This window comes from Triturus cristatus, chromosome 6 (genome assembly GCF_964204655.1).
Source record: "Triturus cristatus chromosome 6, aTriCri1.1, whole genome shotgun sequence".
Lineage (NCBI taxonomy): Eukaryota > Metazoa > Chordata > Amphibia > Caudata > Salamandridae > Triturus > Triturus cristatus.
Genome location: NC_140589.1, coordinates 734,395,066 through 734,412,103, shown reverse-complemented (window position 1 = coordinate 734,412,103; position 17,038 = coordinate 734,395,066). Strand labels below are relative to the sequence as shown.

The 17,038-nt window shown below is 46.1% G+C and overlaps 1 pseudogene; it reads right to left on the bottom strand.

Moving 5' to 3' along the window:
• Window positions 1-4,429: 4,429 nt before the first annotated feature.
• On the bottom strand, window positions 4,430-10,354 carry LOC146817792 (E3 SUMO-protein ligase KIAA1586-like; annotated as a pseudogene).
• Window positions 10,355-17,038: the final 6,684 nt, after the last annotated feature.

Sequence of the window (17,038 nt, the reverse complement as noted above, 5' to 3'; positions counted from 1 at the left end):
CGAGCTCCATGGTGGTGAAACACCGCAGGGGCCCGGTGTGCGCTACCGTGATTTTAGTGGCGGAGCATGCCAACTGCCATTTCCACATGTCTCCATGCCTATGACTAACGCACTTGTGTGAATGGGGGTGCTGGTGACACACCGCCGGTACCAGGAGGTAGCTACTGCGATATGGGTGCCATGCATTGACAAGAGGCACCGCCATTCTGGCGGCGGAGCATGCCAACTGCCATTTCCACATGTCTCCATGCCTATGACTACCGCACTTGTGTGAATGGGGGTGCTGGTGACACACCGCCAGTGCCAGGTGTTAGCTACCGCGATATGGGTGCCATACAATAGTGATGGCCATCTGTCAAACATCAACAGTGCACAGTGCCAACATGTTCAATGGCACATCATTGTGCACACAATGCCAATGTTCAATTTACTTCACTGATGGCTACACATTCCATGTGTGTGTGTAACGTTGATTTGCCTGTACCCACTCACATGTCACTTAACGATTTGATGCTGGTGTAGGCAGGACAGTGTTGTCCTGGACTGTACAATGTGTACACATGTCAATGTGTTGAGGTCCAGTGACAATCACAGCAATGCTCGTCTCGATGAATGTTGATCTATTTAGCATTGCCTCTCATGTCTGCTCATGAACACATTTGTCATCCCAACGCCGACTGTGGTCATTGTGTGGTAGATGTGTGCCAGGTTGGAATGACGCATTAAGGTGTGACCGGTACAGCAGCTAGGTATGAGACAGTGGTTTTGATTAGTTACACATATGCTGGCTGCTAGACTCCCAGGCGTGCACATGTGTACTGTGGCCACATCCCTATGTGCATTCACATTGCCAAAGGTGGTGTTTGAGGTACTTGTTTTGTGTAAGTTGACACGTGTGCCCTTTGTGTAGCTGAAGGTGTCCCTCCATGTAAGCTGGTCTGTTAGTCACCATAGATGTCAGTCATTGTTGTCGTTGTGTCATCCAGAACGTGATATGCGTTGCACATATCATGATGTATTGCATTGACATGTGTCCACTATCATCTCCAATAGGAGGAGGCCAAATTTGACTGGTCACTTGACGGTGCTGGAGGACATGGAGGATGTTGCGATCATATGGAAACGCCGCCTGGACAGAGCCACCCTGAAAACCCTTTGTGATCTGTTGGAGCCACGCAGGACATATCCAACAGCTTTCAACCCTACTTATAGGGTGATGGCAGCCCTGCATTCTTTTGCCACTGGATCATTCCAGGAGACTGTGGCCAGCGCTGGTGGGATGTCACAACCGATGTTCAGCATGGTGCTGCATAATGTACTGTCCGCCATGATGCTATACAAGGACAGATATATCCATTTTCCCAGGGGTGCTGAATTGCCAGCTGTGAAGGAAGACGTCTATCGACTTGGACACATCCCCAATATTGTTGGGGCCATTGATTGCACCCATGTCGCTCTTGTGCCACCACAGGCAAGTGAGCACATTTACCGCAATCACAAGCATTACCACTCCATCAATGTGCAGGTGGTGTGCCTGGCAGATATGACCATCTCGCAGGTGTGTGCCAAATTCCCAGGCTCGGCCCACGACACCTACATCCTGTGGAACAGCATAGTGCCCCAGCTGATGGCTAATCTTCTTCCAGAGCGTGCATGGATTGTGGGTGAGGATGCCTAGTCTTGTGGCATGCTATGTGTGTGACCTGCTGCCCTGAGGAAGGTGTTGACCTGCGTGAACAGCTCATCACACGCTACTTCACTTGACGGTGGGTGTCAATGTGCAACATACCCATTGTCTGATGATATTGCTGTTGTCGTGAAGGGGCATGTGAGAATTGTAGCATCAGCCAGTTGTAGACTCAGTGGTGGTTGGAAATGTTTCTAGGACATGTCATTTGGGATCATCAACGGGACGTGTATGTTGACACTTGGTGGCCATTGTGACATGTGCATGTTGGGTTATCCTGGTGTTAGGGCTTGTGTGATATCTGTGATGCCACGCCCAGACCAGTGACAGTTGTTCTGTTGTGTTTCCCTAGGTGCCTTTGACTTCTCCTTGCCTGCATACGGCCCATGCTCCTGGTACATTGTGATCATGTTGAAGACTGTACACCCTGCAATAAAGACGGAGTAGACACATCAACATGTGTGTGAGGATATTTTATTTACTATGGTAAGATGCGAGGGGGTATATATTTCCATAGGGGGGAGCAGTGAGTTGACAGTCGTGGTAGATGAGATAGTCGAGTAGTCACCACATTGCTGTGGTGACCCAGTCCAACAGACAGATGCCATTCACAAGGCAGTGTGGGGAAGGACAGTCCAAAGATTCAATGCAGTGGTGGAGAGGGTTGTCATCATGGCTGGCTCCGTGACTGGCGTCTGGCAGGTGCTTGGCCTCCAGATACTCACAGGGTCTTCTTGGGACGGCCCCTTCGTCGTTTTGCAGGGGGCGGCCCTGCTGCAGGGCCAGTGGGGTCTGAGGACTCACCCCTCTCTGTGGGCGCAGGGGAGGATGATGAACTGTCATTGTGCAGCCCACCAGAGGGAGGTGGAGGTGTTGTCTGTGGTGCATACCTGTCCCTCAGTACAGCCACTTGCTGGCCCAAGAGGTCCACGATTTGTCCCATGCGGGTGTCGATGGACCTCATCAGCAGGATGAGCTCGTGCAACAGATCGTCCGACCGGCCCGTTCGTCCCTGGGCCTGTTCGTATGCACCCAGGACTCTAGTGATGTGTTCCGGGGAGTGGGTCCCAGTCTCCTGGTGTCCCTGGGTGACCCTGCCCCTCCCACCTGCCCTGCTGCCACGGACCTGTTGCCTCACCACTGTGGGCACCCGCATCCTCTCCCTGCCCTCTTCCATGGGTGGTGTGTGCTGGGCATCCTCTGGGACAGGGAGGGTGTTGCAGGCAGCACTGGTAGTGGTGGTGGTGGTGGTGGCGGTGGCCACACAGGCCATGTCAGCAGGGGTCTGCTGTGGAGTTGTTGTTGCCGCAGAAGTGGTGGGGGGGACGATGGGGTCCTGGGACCTGTTGCTCCCTGGCACACCAGATGGGCCAGCCTCGAGCTCATCGTCCACGGAATCCTGGGAGTCAACATCCGAGAGTTCTTGTACCGGGGGTGAACACTGGCTCTGCAGCAGTGCTTAATTTGTAAAATATGAAGTGCAGGTGCTCAAATCTTTGTTGGAGGACACACCTACTTTTCTCTGGCTCCACCCACTTCCTCCATTGGCTCCACCCATTTCCTCTATTAGCTCCACCCACATCGTCAACTGGCACTGCGAAAAGACAGATGAATTTCAGAAAGGGAGCCTTCCTCATAGTAAGGTTTAGATAGGAGGTTTCACTGCCCTGTGAAAATTTTGAAAAAGATTCAATCAAAAGTGAGTTTAAAGCACAAGTTTGGAATAAATTAGCTGAGATCACTAATGCATTGAAAAGGGACAATTCCAGTGCTCTACGTGCTGATTTGGGGAAAGGACAATACTGGGTAGGGTATGCCCTTGTTAATAGCGAGTCTATGCAGTGACTGAGTGAGTCTAAGAGTTCAAAAAGATGCAACTTTTACATAGCTTATGTGACAAAATAAACCAAAATGTTGTGAAAACACTTGTCTAAACAGATAAGCGGAATAAAATCATGAAATACACTTGAATGAGTCACTTTGTCACTTCCAGTGGCCGAAGGGGTTTGGGATTTCTAAATAGCAGAGTTAGTATTCTGTTACAGCAATTACTTTTAGAGAAACAATTAAAAAAGATGATTAACAATTGGGCATGTTACTATAATTTACTCCCTGGCATGGAGCTTTATGTGCATTTATTAGACATTCAGAATAGTAAAAAAGCTGGAACTTAACTGGCGTTTCCAAATGTAGTTCCGTAGCACACAGACAAGAGAGATGAGAAAAGAGGCATTTGTTCAAAATATTACTTTTTATTAAAAGATTTGTATCTTAACAAAGCACAGAAAAATGTAATTGACCCCAAAAAGTCCTATAGGTAAACAAGCCAAAAGAATAGGTAATTGCTGGCTGGGCAGTGTCTCAAGTCATACCTATTAGTGCAAAATGGCTATCGTGCCATACAAATAATAAATAAAGACAAAATAACTAAAACTAAAATGCAGATAAATACCGTCAAATAAATACATGTTCTAAAATGGAAAAACGAAAAAGTATTGTCTTATAAAAACAAAATAAATAACATATAAAATAGAACAATAAATATAACATCCAAACAAGGAAGAGACATAAATATATCAAAATATTAAATAAACTGACACTGTCAACAAAGTGTTATAAATGCAAATAAATAACCTATATAAACTAGAACAATAATTAAATATCCAAACACAGTAAAGCCCGCTGCCTAACTTTTTCAAAACATTGCAATGACCCGTTTTGTCAGTTGGAATTGGCTAGCATCTATTTTTCTAGAAAAGTCCACAAACAGTCCAAATTGCTTGTGCATAAGTCTTCCTCTTTCCTTGCTTTACTCCTAGTGTCATCAGCTGCCCTTCGTCCTTTTGCAAGCCATGACTGAACATAGGGTATGGGGTTGAATCTGTTCAACGGTGGGCCAACAAGATTTAAAAACATTAAAGAACATGTTGTTTCAGTCAGCAACGATGCTCTTGTAGATGTGCAAATGAGATTCATTTGAGAAAAGCCCCGCTCACATTCTGCAGTACTGATAGCAATAGTGTGTAAGGCCATCAAAAGCTCCTTGAAGTGCCTTTTAATTTCTTTTCCTCCAGATTCCTTAAACTCTCTGTAAGCACGTATGGTTTCTCGACTTGCAATGTTGAATCTTTAACACAGAGACTCAATTTCACTTTCACCATAAAGAACGGGTAGCTCATCAGGCCAGTACTGTTTGTATAAAACTTTCACTTCGCTAATCAGTGTATCATACTCTGCCTTTTTGTCAGTAGAATTAGTACCTCCTGTAGACAACAAACGATTTCTTAGATTTTCTGCAAGGCTACAAAAAAACTGTCCCTGTTCAATGATTTTGTCAGTGGTCTTTCCTTTGTGCAGCATCACACCTTGGAATATATTTTCTTCTATGCCCTTTTTACACTGTGAGAAGTGGTTCTCTTGCCTGTCTACCATTGCCTCAAATACTGCAATTTGCCGACAAATAGCTCGATGAGCATCAATGATTGTAGAGTCACGCTTCTGTAACTCGAGTGATAACTCTGATAACTCCTGAAGAGCATCATACATGAGGCCAAGATTAGCAACAAACTGTATAGATGATAACCGCCTTCCTAGGCCTGTGTACATATTTCGTGAGGAACTGTCACGGGAACCATCATCAGCTGCTCTAGTAAAGTGCTTGTAGAGAGCAGGGTAAGCGTTCCAAACAGCCTCTACTGTTCTGAAGCTTGATGCAACCAAACGACTATCTAACACTCGACCTATTCTGCAAAGCTGAATGTCAAGGGCTTCTGCACATTCTTTTAGCTCCAAACGTTTTTTTTACAGATGTGGCAAATAGAGAATAGAGCTTATCAAGTAAGTTTTTGAAATGATTTGTAGCGCCAATATCTTTCATGACATCATGAACGGCAAGTTCCAGGCGATGTGCTGAGCAGTGCCAGGCTACAATATTGGGAGAGATTTTTTCTTGCAACCTCTTAACAACACCACTGTGGCGGCCAAACATCACTGAAGCTCCATCACAGGCAACTGAAACCAGGTATTTGGAGAGAAAGTCCTCACTGATGTTAACTGTTTCTTTATTTAGTGCAGATAGTAAACTGTTTACTATGCCGTCAGCTGACAAATCACTCAGCTCAATGAGGTCAACAAAAATATTAGCTGGGGAGTCCATGGCAGGTAGCTGCATTCGCATGTACACAATTAAGGAACTTTTCCTATTTAATGCAGTGGCTTCATCTAGTAAAAGACTTACTTTTGGGGAAAGTTCAATAATTTTGGTAAATATCTTCCTCTTCATTTCTGAGGATATGTGGCGCTGTATGTTTGAGCAAGCTACATTGGAGTGCAAAATTCGCCCCATATCAAGTCCATTCAACTGGTGGCAGTCTATCTCGGTTTCAAAACCATATGTTATGTTATGTTATGTTAATGGTTTTTATACCGCGCACAGCTGCCCCAGCAAAGGGGCGTCCTGGCGCCAAGAAAGGTAAACACAACATCACAAAATGCAACAGAGTCAGTTGGTTTTATTAAAAAGAAAAGTTTTGATGACACGTCTGAACCTGGTTAAATCTTCCAAAGCACGGATATCATTAGGGAGAGCGTTCCAAAGCTTAGCGGCTACTACTCGGAAGGAGCGGCCTCCAATCCTGCTCAGCAAAAAGCGAGGAACAACAGCCAAATTCTGGCCCATCGATCTCAAAGAGCGAGAGGGGACATATGGAGACAGAAGGTTCATGAGAATAGGTGGAGCCATGCCTTTCAAAATTTTAAAGGCCAGGCAAAGCACCTTAAACTCAATCCGCCGAGCAACAGGCAACCAATGGAGTGTTTGCAATGCTCTGGACACTGAGCAACGTTTGGGCAGCCCAAATATCGCTCTTGCGGCGGCATTCTGCACTCGTTGTAGCCGCAGAAGTTCAGCCTTGTTCGTGCCTGCTAGCAGAGCACTGGCATAATCTATCCTGGATAGTACCGAGGCCTGGACCACAAGCTGTCTAGTGGGGGCATCGAAGAATTTAAGCACCGGCCTGATGCCCCTAATAATGCCAAAACAAGAGGCAGCCACCCTCTTAGTCTGGCAAGTGAAGCTAAGTAAAGGGTCCAGCCAGACCCCGAGGTTTTTTAACTCCATAGCAGGAGAGGGGATCATTCCTAACTCGGGGGGCCACCAGCTGTCATTCCAACATCCAGGTTGCTCCCCAAACACCATCACCTCTGTCTTCTTTGTGTTCAATTGGAGACAATTCTGGTTCATCCAATTGGCCACCGAGCGAAGCCCCTCACAGAAGTTGAGGGCGTCCATGGCTGAGTCCCCACTTAGTGTGACCGCCAGCTGCGTATCATCCGCATAGGACACCATTGTCATGCCCCAGCCTTTGACTACCGCAGCCAGCGGCCTCACATAAAGATTGAAGAGAGTGGGGCTCAGAGATGATCCCTGTGGGACCCCCAAGGTGAGCGGGTGAGAGGTGGATTTACCGGGTGGTATCGCAACCTGAAAAGATCTATTGGAAAGGAAGGAGCGGAACCAGCCTAGTGCCAGCCCCCTAACCCCAGCTTCCTCTAACCGCCGCAACAGGATTTCGTGGGACACCGTATCAAAGGCGGCGCTCAGATCTAACAACAGGAGTGCCGCTGTTTGTCCGGTGTCCAGCACGGAGCGCAGATGTTCAACCATGTATAACAAGGCAGTCTCCGTGCTGTGGCCTGTACGAAAACCATTTTGCGTGGGATCCAAGATGTTAGCTTTGGCAAGATGGTCGGCCAGGATCCCATTCACGTGGGCTTCGGTGACTTTAGCAGCCCACGGCAGCAGAGAGATGGGGCGATAGTTCTCAGGTTTTATAGGGTCTAGGGTAGGCTTTTTTAGGATGGGGGTAACTACCGCTTGCTTCCACTTGGTGGGTACAATCCCTGAACCCAGTGACATATTAATAAGGGCAAGCAAAGGTGCGCGACATGTGGCCTGCATGTTTTTAAATAGGGCCGGTTTGAGGGGGTCTGCAGGGGAGCCAGATTTAATTTTTTGGCTCAGTAAATCAAAACCCTCCTCAGATAGGGGGGCCAAAAAATCCAGGATCCTATCATTGATCTTAGGACAATCAGATGAATCCGAGCGGTGCACAATAGTTGGAAAGGTGTGGTAGATTACTTGCACCTTTTGAACAAAGAACAAGGCCAGACTCTCGCAGTGAGAGTCAGTGCAGATTTCTGCCGCGGAGGCCCTCTTAGTTGTAAGGTCCTTTAGGACCTTAAAGATTAGTTTGGAGGGATTAGGGCTGTTCCGGAACTCCTGCGCATAAAATGCGGCACGTGTTCGACACACCGCTCTGTGATATGCCTTGGATAGAGTAAGGTAGCAGGTTTTGAGCGCGGGATCATAGGCTTTCCTCCATCGCCTTTCTGCTTGCCTACACTCTCTCTTGAGAGACGACAAGGTCTCATCATACCACGGGCTATGGGCCTTGGTCCGGCACTTGGAACGTAAAAGGGGAATAAGAGAGTCCAAGGCCGTGCCAATCCAAGTACAGAATGAATCATACCCACAGTCAGCATCGGAGAGAAGAGGTCGGGGTGTTTTTCCTAATAAAAGGTAGAAGTCTTCAAGTTTTAATTTACTCCACTGGCGGGAGAGAGATGTTTTATTCTGTGCCACAAAAAGAGAATCTACCACAGGGATAACTGCCTTCACCAGCATATGGTCTGTCCATGACAACTGAACAGGTTGGCATAAAGTAATATCCTCTAAGGAGGTAAAGAACGGGTCCAGTATGTGTCCACCAGAGTGGGAGGGGGACATCACTCTCTGTAGGAGCTGCAAGGCTTCTAGATCTGCTAGGCAGCTCTTAATGGAGGATTGAGATGGACAGTCAAAGTGCAGGTTGAGGTCACCTACCACATTGAAATTTGCACAACCAAGAGCTTCTATGCTAATGACGTCCGGGAGAGCGGCCCTAAAGGCAGCATCGCAGCCCGGAGGCCGATATATTAGAAGACCTGAAAAGCTATAGCAATGGGACAGAGAGATTCTAAAGCGAGCACATTCGCAACCTGGAAGTTTTAGTTCTTTCCATTCACAAGGAAAGCGGCGTTTCACCGCCATTGCAATTCCACCACCTCTCGAACCGCGGTTGAGAGTTGCCACGGTATAGTCAGGGGGGAAGGCAAGGTTTAAAATCGCAGTGTCAGCATCTTGTAGCCATGTCTCGGTCATAAAAAACACATCAGGGGAGTCATTGGTGACAATATCAAAGATCTCCGCCTGATGTTTGACCAGAGATCTGACATTTAGGCTATATATACTGGCAGTATTCACCCCCGACACGTTAATCTGCCGGGATGAAATTTGCAAGGAGCGGACACGAGAAGGGGGAGGCAGGCGCCAACAGCAACAGGTGCACCGATAAGGGCCCCTTAGCGGTGCTACAGGCGGAAGTGGACAGATAGTAAAATGTTCACGTAAGGCCAATAAGTCTGCTCTACCATACCTGAGGATGGAAGCAGCCATAATGAAGATGAAAAGGTCTGCCGCACCCCGCACTTCCTTAGCGCTGACGGGCGCAGACGGGCAGACTCTGGCTTGACTCAGGCGAGAGTCAGGCGTCACCGCTGCGCGGCCCGTGTGAGCATTAAATACCGGCTCACCTGGAGTCCTGGCAAGCGCTAGAGCGCTCGAGCAGATGGCACAGTTAACAAAACACCACCCCCAAGATGGTGGCCAAGCGCCACGCGAAGGAGCACAAGGGCTTCCAGCAAGGACAACAGACTCCGCAAAATGCGGTGAGGGCACAATTTATAGTGCAAGAATGTGGGCGATATTATAACAATATTAAAACCAAAAAAACGATTTACAGCATAGAGATGAAAAACGCTATCTAAAATAGGAATTGTAAGCGCTCCACGCTTAACTAGCTAGCAGCACATAGCGCAAGCATGCACCTTTCGTCTGTTCCGCTTTGCTTCCTTATAAGCTACTCGGAATATTCTGGCTGTTGCTGACATTTGTAAAGATTGCGCTTTTGCAGTTACTTGCAATAAAGGGTCTTTTTTTGCATTCTCTAAGATTTTTAAAGTTGCAACATGAGCCTTGCTTTGTGCATGTTCTCCAATCTTTTTCCTCAATGATTTGTGCTGTTGGTCTATATTGGTGCCATATGCCTTTACAGTAGACTCAGTCCATTCTTTGGACAATTTCATTCCCCTGGATTTTTCAGCACCAAGATCACGGACTTGGCGACACACAGAACAGCCAAGGTTAGGTCCCTTAACAATTAGCCACGGATGCTTGCGTTGAAAATACATTTTTTGGTCATGTTTCCAACCTTTAGGGAGAATGCATTTCCTAAAAACTCTGTCTGAATGTGGCTTAAGTGATCTATCAAACTGTTTGCTAGTGCTTGGTGTTTCCTCTGTGTCTGTACCAATCTCCACAGCATGATGCTGCTCATCTCTAAGAGGACTAGCTTGTGTCTTTCCTTCTGTAGGGATTATAACGCTGCTACTAGTAGTGGTGTCACTCTCATCTAGTGCCTTCGCTCGCACTTCATCATGTTCCTTGTTCCCTTCATCCATTGGAACTACATGATCTTTTCTAGCAAGTTTGCTAGCAGGCTCCTCATCATCTTGGGGCTTGACTTTTGTGAAGTAGCTTGAAATCTTCTTCTGTCCAGTATGTGACATTCTAGGGAAGCAAAGTGAAAGAAAACACGCTAGACATGTGCGAAGTGTGATGTCAATTCATCTAGGTAACAGGCACAATTAATATTTATTTGCAGTTTGCAACAAAGACATTTATCTCTGCATCTGTACAGCTATTACCATGACTGATTATAAGAACAACCCAAATGGATCCTACTTTGACTACCCAAATTCAGGCTTTTTCCAACTCACACATACACCTGCCTGCCCTGCAGCGCTCACCAAAAGACATACAAAGTCTGTAAAGTTTGCCTCACTTTTAATTTTTGGCCTCTGGTGGTATTAATACAAAAGCAGGGTGAGGTGGCAGTGTGCAGAGTTAGTTACACACTGTGATTCACAAAAAAGATTGATTAATCAACACTCAGGGATAGACTGGGAACCCAAAGCAGCCCTGGCAAGTTTTGTTAGACCACCAGCGGGGTGCAGCAAGAAAGCGCAGCAAGCTTAAAGACAGCTAGAGATGTTTGGAAGAGAATTCTACCCTCAATAACATTTTGTAAAAAGAAAGACAAAAATTGCGCACAACACATTTTACAGTACATATTTCGCTGTATTAAGTTTCAAAGCATAGTAAATTGCAAATGATGACCTAACAACCACCCAGGCCAGAAAGCATGGAAATGTCACACAAGCACCCAGGCCATAAACCGTGGAAATGTCACACATAAGCACCCAGGCCATAAACCGTGGAAATGTCACACATAAGCCCCCAGGCCATAAACCATGGAAATTTCACCCATAAGTACTTAGACCAGGAAGCATCACGCAAAGGAACCCAGGCCGCACCGCATGAACATGGCAAATAAAGGCACCCAAGCCAGTGGCGCTGGAACAATTTTCAGAGTGTTGATGCTGCTGAAAAGTCCAATCATCATCACACTAAGTAAGGACAACATAGCAAATGAGCCTGGTCCATTTTCGCGGAAGTGGTGACACTGAGTGTGTGGTATGTTGTGGTGGAGCATTTTGAAGCCCACTAATTGTTGTGGTGTTGAACTGTATGAACCAAATTTTTCCACAATCCTAAATTCACCAACCCCACGTGCCTCGACTTCCTGCTCTATCCACTCCAGTGCTGTGGTAGGTAGAATTCCAGCATATTGGCTGATGGCATGCTTTGGACAGTTGAGTAGCTACCTACCAGACATCGCTAGTTATTATTTGTTAATGATAAGGCATAGGCTAGCTCTATGAAACAGTGGTAACGATTCAAGATGGCTCGACATGGGTCTCTGAACTAGCAAAGTGAGTCCTGTGAGGAAGACAGGTTGTATAGGGACCCTACTCCTGCTGTCACATTCGTTATGGACATGGTACTTATAGGGCCTCTCTAGTCTCTGCCTCTCTTCTCCTTCAGACCCCCTGGAGCCTGCTGCAGTGCTCGCTGCCAGAAGTTTGAGGCGAACCTCTTTGCCAGGGCAGGTGACAGCAGTGCTTCCATGGGCTTCCGCAGCCACCTACGCCTGAGGTACCACCAGCTGGGCCATGGGGCTCAGCCTGGTAAGGGCTGGCCTCAGCCCGATATGAATAATGCAGCAGGAGCAGACAGGGCCGTTACTATCTCTTTCAATGGGAAAAAGTAAATACATCAAAAAAAAAGTGTGCGTCGTGCCAGCAAGAAAGAACACGCGAACGTTGATGGGTTGGATTGGAATAGGTTTTATAGAACATTGTCTGCAATAATGACCCCAACTATCATGAACTTTGACAATTTGGACATAAAGATAACAGTCCTACAAACACTGGTGTCATACACAATGTCAATTGGCGCCAAAATGGAAAGAGTCCCGGATAACAGGAGCTCAGACCCCTGTAGGGGGTTGAGTAGAGTCTTGCAGCTATAGCCCAGTAACTGAAAAACTAGCTGTATTATCAGACATCATGGAACACATGATAGAGGAAATACAGCAGGCAGTATCACTTCATGAAAATCAGAAACCAAAATTAAATGCCTGGGGCACTTCGCAAGCAAAGGAATCTGATTTTAAAAGTACAAATCAATCATTTAGTCTAACACAGGGCCTGTAGGCTGTAGCCCGCCACCCCAAGAGCTACTACTGCAGTCACAAGCAGAACAAAAAATAACTCAATCAAGACAAGCCCTTAACACCACAGGTGATCCAACTTGAAATGAGTCAATTGTACATTCAATAGAAAGCGGCTTAGGAAAAGCCAAATTCTCGTCAGCTCTGAGAGCCCGTTCCAACCTGTTCTCTCAAGAAAATAAAAAAAAGGCTGAGAAAACTCAACCCAAAACAAGCCTGAGGTGTTGGGACGACCAATAATCTATGCACTCTACAAACGCGTTCCAAATATTAAAGCTGGTGTGAAGAACCTGGAGCAAACAGAGACATCAACGAAGTACAAATGAATGTCATAGGTAATGGAGCAATTGTGCATGAAATTTCACTACAATCCATGGCCTGCGAGCAGTGCATCACAGGACCTTGTGAGCTTGCAGGATACCTTTGATCTGGACCTGTATGATAAAGTAATTAATACACCAAAATGGCCTTAAAGATCAAAGTGAAGACCAACCTGCCATGGCATGCAAGGAGTGCGCACAAAAACTATAGGACTATGTGGGCACTGGGCAGGCAAATGCCTAGCCAGTCCCATCCTCCCCAGACGGCGGTACACTTGGTGACGCTGCGCACCACCCGAGTAGGAGGTGAGGTGTGAGACAATAGGCAAAGTTGAAAAGCTAGCTGACTCATAGCAGCATATTAACCGGCGGATCATCACTTGACTCAAGTCACACACACACACTACCAAATAAAAATACAGCGTGCGTTGTTTTTTTTGGCACGCACACACGGTATTGAGTAGTAGGCAAAACAATGCCCAGCCAGTCCCATCCTCCCCAGACAGCGGGCAGCGGCACACTTGCTGACGCACCAGTGCCACCCGACAGCAATGCACCATATTTCATAAGTAAGGTGCACTCCTGCCCTTTCACATTGGCGTAGGGCAGCACAGAAAGAAAACGTGCAGCACTGCCCTACGCCAATGCCTCATAAATTAGGCTTGTTGTTTTTGACCAGACCCCCACGCTCACTGACCTTTGGTTTGCTAAACACGGTTTAATTTATTTCCTCAATGTACAAATGATTTGCTGTGGGAATTGGGGGCCTTTATGGTTTTCAATTGCTGGCAAAGATGAGGAGGACGAAGTTCCAGAAATTTGTGTCAGGAGGGGTCGTTACACCTACTTTACGTCTCGACATCAAAACGTTTAAATACCTCTGGCCTAGAGAGAGCATGTAAGACTTATTTGCTCTCCAGCTCGCTACCCACCGGCATGTATTTCACTTCATAAACAAATAGCAAACCCTTGTGTTTTAATTATGGAACAGTTTGAAACGAGCTCTTCTGGGCACATTTGTTTCCTCGCCAGACTTATTATCCATTCAGGGCAAGCAAAACGACATCGGTTTCATGTTAACAAAAGTTAAATGTCAATATGAAAGTGCTTTGGACTTTCTCAAGCTCTGAAACCATTTCAAATAAGTAGATCGATACATTTATCAGTGAAACGGTCAAAGGAGTGTGAATTTACTAATTATGACCACCTGTATAGTACACAATAAAACACACTGCGCTATGCTACATAAAGGCAACTATGTGATTTACCTTACATGCAAGCCGCAACCCTCTGCAGCAGGTACATTACCCTTCTAAGCTTCTTATGACGATTCAAACGTGTGACCAGAGATTACAAAGAAATAGCTTCAGGGATGCATTCACTACCTAAACCATCGTAGCTACATTACACCGAGACTTGCTGGATATACACATACATCTCTTTATTATATAATTTGCCTAAGCTATATTAAACTGCATCCGGTTAGTGGCAAAGTAACCTAGAACAACATTACTGACTTTTTTCCTTATCTAATTCTTCGGACGGCGGAGTTTGTAAAAATAATGCATATGCACCGGAAGACCATATTATTCTGCTTCTGCTCATGACACTGACTTCATAATGGCTAAGCAAAGCCTCCCCATTTCCCCACCTCTTTAGTTTGCGGTCAATCTACTTCCAAAAAGGAGGTTACCGGAGTCCATTCGTTCCATTCCCAGAACTACTATCATTAATACCAATGCTTTTAAATGGGCATGCATTATCTGGTATGGAGTACTTTAACTTTTTCTTAATTGGAAAGAAAAAGTCAATGAACTTTTGAGCAAGGATGCAAAACTTTGACTTGGAGAGTATCAGCACTTCTCAGTAGCAGACAGGAGGTACGCTGGGAAGGGGAGTACCTGCACTTACTTTTCTCATTCCAAGCACTGTTAACACACCCTTTGATGTATGCCACGGTCTTATACTAATATGTATGCCATGATATTATACTAATCAATCACACAGATGTCAGCATCTCGTTCTTCGCCTAATCTCCTTTACAGCGAGAGCGAGCATGACCGCGTTCCCCTTTCCATTACACCAAACTCGGTTGTCACCCCACGTGACGCAAAGCATCCATGCCGTGATGAATTCATACAATTCAAATCACTCAAGTGAACCTTCCAAGAACGACACTGAGATCTGTCACGAAAGTGAATCCTCATAATTAATCCAAGCGGTGACGTGACTTCCTCGGCCCATTGCTGTAAGCGAGCATCTCATACATACTTGAGCTCTCACTACCATCGGGCCCGGCTGTCAGAGACTTTTATATGATGTCTGTCTGGGGTTAAATTATTTGATGCGGCCCCACAATCAATTTTACGCAGCGGATAGTGTGCGTTCCTTAATTCTTTTGGGGCAGAAATGTCCCCTCCGTGGCGCTGGAGAGCATGCTAGCCTGCATTTCCCCCAGGGGCTGGAAGGGTGGGGGTGGTTTTGGAATGGTGGGGGACAGTTTTGTTTCTGGTGGACCTGCGTGGACGGTTTTGCTGCAGTATTGCATTATCGCCCCCCAGTAACAAAAGCAGCAGTGCTGGGGGATGCTTAGGCAGCAGTGATTTACACTTCCAATCTGTCCTGTGCCCCCTCTACCCAGAGGCCGATAAAATAAAATTACCAGGGCTCATTTGTGTTCTCAGTCCGGCCCTGCCAAGAGGGCTCTTCTAACCCTTCGCCGCTCACTGCCACATCTGTGTAGCAAAGACTATGGTTGGATAAAACTTAGTGAAGTAAACAAACAGAAACTGCCTGGCACAGCTTTGTGAGGATTTCTGTGGAAGACACCCCTGGCCTGCCCTGCTATGATCTTGCATTGATCATGTAGGTAGTAGCACACAGTAACTGGTTGAAGGAGTCCCCAAAGGTTTCACAATGTTTATTAGTCAGTTTGCTTGGTTTATCAGTAACTCTAATGACCATTGACAGGGGATACATCCAGTGTGCCGGAGACATCTACTGAGCAATCGGTCCGCTCTGTCACTCAAAAGAGAGTCCTGGTACCCTTTCCTGGTCGTCTAAATAGAAGATCCTCCGTTTCTGTTGTTGAATCGGGCAAGGGGATATGGTGGTATATTTCTCAAGCCTGAAAGTTTCTCATCACTAGTGGCTTGAAAACCCTTACATCTGGTAGAAAATTTGTTGGCACGCTTGCTGAAGGTTTGTGCCCATCTTTATATTAAAGTTGCTTACGGCAGTTGTGTAATCCAACAGTCAGTTTTAGGAGAGCAGTTTTGGGCAGTTCTGCCCTTTTTGCTAATTCCACTGATACTGGTAGAACCAGTGTCTTTAACACAAGGTGTAAGCAGGCCTGTGGGGTGACGCTGAGAGTTTTCAGGCAAGGGAACCCAAAATAAGAGCGAAAATCAAGGCAGGTTGAGCTACTTAACTATCTGTTAATTTATGGGTTAGCCCTGGCTTCTAGAGAACGATGGACTATGAAAGGACAGGGGGAATTTTTTGTATTTCACAAGTACCCTCTGTCTCCTTTTCTTCATACTCCTCAGTTTGACCAACAAGAGAGGATTCCTTAAATGTTTTGGAGAGCCCTACAATTCATGTCTGCTTTCTGGGACCTCTCTAACCCTCCATCTTAGGTATGAATTGTATCACAGCCACCACAGTTAGTCCTTTACTGCTTGATGAGCTGACCGCATGCATGCGCTGACAAAAGGGTGCACATTGTGTGCCTCTCCTGAGCACAGACACCTGCTTTGTGTCACAATTTGTGTGACAAAAAAACTTCCCGCGCACATGCATGAGCGTGATCATCATGTTTGCTGAGGGATGCGTCAAAAAACTTCAACTTGTGCTGAATTTGAAGCAGGGGTGCACATTCTCCAGAACCATGTACAGGAGCTTTCATTTCCCAAAATGAGGGGAAAGACACCAGCTTTAAAGTCTGCCACAACATCATTGACGCTGTGCTTGTTAATAGCCCATCAACATTCCTTTTTCAGAAAAAAATGCCCTCAAAAATGAAATATCTATTCATGCCGCTAAAATATTCTAGGATGCTAACTATTATACTGCTCAGAAAATGATGCTCAGTGTGCCAAACCAACAAGGGTACTATTGTTTACATTTCCGAGATCTGGTAAACGTGCCAGCCCAGCAGGCAATTCTTGATTCCAGTTTCTACATTGCCTCTCTATGTAAAGCTTACACAGCCATAACCATTTCCAGAATACTGCTGTATGTATATCATAGTTGCCAGATGTGCCCGGTACGTAAAGCATTTGTTGCCTTGAGTTTGC